This window comes from Poecilia latipinna, unplaced genomic scaffold, assembly GCF_001443285.1.
Source record: "Poecilia latipinna isolate Pla-1442-1.1 unplaced genomic scaffold, P_latipinna-1.0 Scaffold1041, whole genome shotgun sequence".
In the NCBI taxonomy this organism is placed as follows: Eukaryota; Metazoa; Chordata; class Actinopteri; order Cyprinodontiformes; family Poeciliidae; genus Poecilia; species Poecilia latipinna.
In genome coordinates, this window is record NW_015113657.1 from 281,737 (window position 1) to 287,453 (window position 5,717).

Below are 5,717 nucleotides of genomic sequence, written 5' to 3' on the forward strand. Positions count from 1 at the left end.
TTTTGAGGTGAAAAAAAGACATTTATATATACAGTATATGCATTTTTATATATATTATATTTTTAAGTAAAAGTCTGAAAATATCTCACACATTTCTATTCTGCACCTTGGTTGTATACCCTTAAATATAATCCAATTCAATTATTCATATTGCCAAGTGCGTTTTTAGAAGTCACCTAAGTACTAAATAAGAGTCTGTCTACATGTAGCTTAGTCTTGGTATAAATATAATTATTCTGTAAATGCTGTAGAGGTTTTCTAGAAAAAAAAACTCCATCAGAAAGACAAAGGACCACATAGGTTGATGTGCAGTTGCCGAAAAGTTCTAACAATATCACAAAATTTGAACAGCTCAGTGAATTTCATACAAATCCTTTAGTTTAAAATCAAACTATTTCTTCTACATGCAAAATATTATTTGTGGCAGAAATCTAACACTCCACATCACCCAAAACACATCATCCCCATTGTGAAATATGGTGGCTTTTTTTTTCTCTGTTAATGTAGGAGTTAAGGACTTAAACTTAAAAACAAGAAGCACTCAAACATGCAGGTTTCTGTATATCAGCAACCAGTTATGCTAACTTTATTATTTCCTGACCCATCTGTCTGCTCAGGTTATGGCCTCGTCCACAATTCTCATCATTTTCATCAAGGTTTACATTAACACATATGATCATTAACATATCAAACATATTCCTTTTATTTATTTTCTTTGTCTTTGACATTTGAAAAAAGTTATCTGACCAATATTTTTACTTTTTTTAGCTCAACATGTTGAATATTATTATCCATCCACCTCATAATGGTCTAATCAGCTCTTCCTTGCAGGCCAAAGCTGGCTTGGTGCTTATCTTCACCGTCGGATGTGTGAAGGAGTTCACCCTGGACTGGTCACCAGTCTACCACAGGGCAACACACATGGTTGCAAACATACACACAAGCACATACCTAAGTGCACCAATCATATTTTCAGACTGTGGAAGGAATATCTTGGATCTTTCTGCAAGCAAAGGGATCACATGCAATTCCATCTAGAAAGATCCCAGACTGCATATAGAAGCCTGGACATCTGGAAAGTTTTCATACTCATCTTTATATTCTTAGTGTGCACCTATAGCCAATCTTGTGCTATCCTTTTTCCTAAAGAATCCCCTAAAGATCACTCACCACCACTGACCCACTAATTGAAACCTGAACTTTTCAAAGCTTCTGACTCCACACAAAATTCAACAGAGTTTATCAATGACATTTTCCTAGATACTCATGTGAATCTGAAGCAAATCCACAAGTCTACAATTATCCTGGTGGTAAAGTCAGAGCAGGGAAGTCTGTTGTAATCAGTGGGACATTCTGTGCTAGTTACTAATATTTTTGTCTGGCAGGGCATACGGGTTCAATTCAGGACAGGGTGTCAGAACTGCTCATCTGTTCTGATGGGTTGGAGTACAAAAATAATCTCATTCTCAAATGACAATGGAACAAGACAGGACCTATATAATGGAGCTAAAGCGGAAGTTCAGACTGGAAGACTCCACCCCCTCCATTCGCCCATCGACGTCATGCTTATCTCCGACCTCAGCACTGGACCTCACCCGACACGTTCAATCATCAGTCAGGCTCTGCATAAGGATCCACACCCAAGCTGTCAGCCGCTTCCCAGCTGCGTTCAACCCACCACCTCCCCTTCTCCACCCACATTCTTCAGCTCTCTAGGATAGCACCCTTTCCTGACCACCACCACCAGTGTCAGGGTGTCAGGCCCCGGGGGGAGAGCATCCCTAATCAGTTATTGGGATGTTCATCGAGTTCACATCAAATCTCAGCTCAGATCAGCTGCCGGGGTCCGAGCGCCAAAGAACTGTTATTCATTCATGTCATTAAATCTTTTAATTGTTCCCCTTTTGTCCGTCTGAGTCTTTCCAGATTGAACTTATTTACACGAAGTTGGTCAAAAGGTCTTAAAAAGCAACACATCATGTCCGGATGTAGAGAAATGCTAATCAGGAGCAGCTCTTAAAGCCTCTCATTGACATAAACCAGTCTGGTAAAGTTCATAAAACTTACCAGTGAACCACATTAAGAATCATTATCCACAAATAGGGAAACCATAGGAGAGTGGTGAACTCTTGCAGGAGTGGCTAGTCTACCAAATTACTCCAAGAATCAATGACTCATCCAAGAGGTCCCAAAAATCTGGTTCTGTGAATGTATAAACTCTTGACAACGATTCCATGTTTAACACCAGAGTTTGAAATTGATAATAAAAAATGCAAACGAAAAAGCAAAAAACACAGCACTGTTGATTTTTTTCTTAATTTCACTAAACGTTTGGATTTGTTTTATATTTTAAAGGATATAATTGCAATGACGACAAACAGAAAACAACATAAATTAATAATAACTTGTAAAATTGCATGGACTGTTCAGTTTCTTGTATGAATCTACTGCAGTAATTAAGGTCACTTTGCATCCTTGTCTAACGAGGAAAGTATGTCACAGCCTAAAACCAGACAAGGGGAATGAACATTCCCAAATTATCCCCTGGGGGCAAAACAAAATACACAGACTTGCATATGCATTGACATTCTCTCATTCTCTCCAATGCATCAGAAGATGTATTAAGGGAAACTCTAAACTACTTACATTCTTTTTAAAGAAAAAGCAGCAGCTTTGGAGCTTAACAAGAAGGTACAATATTCTGTACATGATGACTGGCTGCTGCTTGTATAAAGATCTATTTTTTTAAAGCCTCCTTCAGGAGTGAACACTTCCAACCCTGGCATTGTGCCTTGATGCTCTGCTGTCCATTGAGTTTAAATTAACATGTTCAGCCACCATGGCAACCATGCTAAGTTTGTGTGCACAATTTAGCCTTGGCATAAGAAACAAAGAGCAACACCGCAACAAAAAAAAAGCTGTTTAATTAAGGAAAGAGGCTTTTGTCTTCCTATTAATTAGATACATTTATTAGTAGTATGAAATTTATTCTGCTGTTGTATAGTGTTTTCAAAAGTTTAGGAAAACTGAGATATCTCACATAACAGACTAGCTGCATTTTTCCCCACATTTTGCAATGAAAAAGAAAAAGAGAAAGTACATGAAAACAAAAACACCAACACACAAGTTCCACTTCAAGTGGGTATAAAACATCAACAATACATCATTACAGTACATCATCAACAAGCAGCTTTTGTTCATTCTGGTTCACGGTGGTCGATGCTCTTAAATTCCCCGACAGACGGCATTTTTGTCTAGTCCATTCACTGTTGTTGAATCTATAACACTGGTGAGTGACTCAAGAGGTAGGGATTTGTTCATAAACCAGTGGGTGACTGGTTTTTACTCCCACTCCATATGTGTCAGTCATTGTGTGGAAAGAGGACCCAGAGAAGCTGGTAGTATGGCAGCCTTATTTCTGTCAGTTTGGGCCAAGTCTCATTCTCGAGACTTATGCACATTTACCATTTTACACTGACCTTAACTGAGGCCTACAGAGCTTTAGATGATTTTCTGGTGAGTTTGGTTAAGATTTTTATGTTGGCATTTCTCTCATTTCCCTGTCTGGCTCTTTCTCAGTTGCACAAGTGTTTGCTGACTAGGCACACATGGATGTCATGCCAATCACTGAACTTGCCAGTTCAGTGACTGAACTGCATTCCTTCAGTTCTCTTGTGTCCAGGTTCCTCTATGCCTGTTTCCTTGTGCCCCAGTTGTTGTTATTTCCAGTTTGATGATTCTTGCATTCAGTTGTGCAATTCCTTAGTTTTGTGAATCCTCTGCTGAATAAATTCTGTCATCATCAATACAAGACTGCCTTTGCCCCGTCCCGTCTGTGCGTGGGTTCACCTCCACAAATAATTATGGTGATGACTCTCAGCTTGCACAGAATTGGTTTGCAGCTGAGTGTGAAGCACCTAGAATACTATGATGGCCTCTAAGTCTAAGTCCACAGTCCCCAACATGAAAAAGGACAGCTTCCTCTTCACAATTTTTTCCTCACAAGTAGGTGAGTTCAAGTATCTTGGGGTTTTGTTGATGCGTGACATGATGGAGCAGGAGTTTAATAAATGGCTTTTGGCCTGGTCTGCAGTAATGTGACCTTTACCCTCATTTGTTTTGGCCAGCTAAGCCAAAATATGAAGGTCTTGATTTCATCTGTGGCCATGAGATATGCGTCATGACTGAAACAAAAAGATCCTGAATAAAAGTAGCTGAATTTATCTTCCTACATAAGAGACTTTTCTTGAAAATTAGTCAGTTTAGGTGGTACAGTCAACTGATCAAAAGTTTTCCTATCTTTAAAGGTTTTTTCTAAGCAGGTCCCACTGGGAGGAGACACTGGAGGTGACCCAGAACCCCCAGGGGTGACTATATGTATGTATCCCATCTGGCCTGGGAACTCCACGGGACCCTCAAGAGTAAACTGGAATGTTGCTGACAAGATGTTTCTTGTTTTCCCCAATTGGGTAAACAAATGGGGAAAACAAGTACATGAATGAGCAGGAACACGCAGTGCTATGCTAGGCAACACATCACAATAAGAATGATGTTACAAAAAAAAGATCATCGGAGCCAGCAGGCAGTTCCGGACGACACAAGCATTCCATTAACATTTTCAGCAACAACTAATGTAAACACTTAAAAGCAGAATAGAAAATATTCATAACAAATCTCAAGTTTTTACTTGCTTTACTTACTTGAGACTATATGTATGTATCCCATCTGGCCTGGGAACTCCAGGGGACCCTCAAGAGTAAACTGGAATATTGCTGACAAGATGTTTCTTGTTTTCCCCATTTGGGTATGTTGTTCCTTCATTTCAGAAAAGCTAAAGACAACAAATGAATGAATGGAGAAACCTTAATTAAACAAGGTGAAATGTACATTTGAGTATCCACATGACAAAATGAACAAACTTAATCATAAAGGAGTATTCTAACAAGTTCTAGCCATTTCTAAAAGAAGGGAACATTTTGAGGACCATTTTTGAACAGATAAAATACAAATTTTAAACTGATAAATACTCAATTGGAAATACATTCCTCACAACACTACTTATGACTGCTACTTTTGCTACAGCTTTATTAATATTAATGTTGTTTTTTGATGAAGTTGTGATGCAAAAGTCATTTGAAACAAGAGTACAGTGTCAAATTAGTGCTGTATATTTTGTCTGGAGGCATTTTGATAATATTTTAAAGGGGCAGTATTATGTGTTTTCCAGACACAGTGCCATTTTATACCACAATCAAGTAACTATGCAACCTTTAGTTGTTATAAAAATGCTCTATATATCAAATATGGCTTAAAAGAAATTTGACAACACAATTTAATGTCTTGAAATTGTCCCTCTGTTTCACAACATTGCTCCTCTAATAGATGATCAGTTGTTTGCTAATTGCTGATTGCTAGTCTGAAGGAGCTGAGTTAGAGAATCGTGGCGAAGGGCTGCTCTGTGAGGTCTGAGGAAGAGCTTTGTCCTCAAAATTGGCGCTTGATCCCCCACCCCTTGTGCGTTCTGCACAGCTGAATGGCTGCTATAGGAGATTCAAGGATTTCTCAAACATGCGTGAAAGGAATAAAAGCAACAGTCATGGAAGGTTCTGGGGAGGAAATAACTTCTTCCTCACAATACTTATTTAATTCTTGTGACTTTGCTTTGACTACGTGGAAACATCTGTAGAGGAAGAGTCAAAACAAACATCCTCAACTTG

General features: G+C 38.7%; 1 long non-coding RNA gene across 1 annotated transcript in view; it reads right to left on the minus strand.

Moving 5' to 3' along the window:
• Positions 1–4,681, minus strand: part of LOC106959046 (uncharacterized) — a 14,522-nt gene extending 9,841 nt beyond the window's left edge. Inside the window, exon 1 of the long non-coding RNA XR_001427267.1 lies at positions 4,489–4,681. This is a non-coding gene — a long non-coding RNA (uncharacterized LOC106959046). The remainder of the gene's footprint in view (positions 1–4,488) is intronic.
• Positions 4,682–5,717: the final 1,036 nt, after the last annotated feature.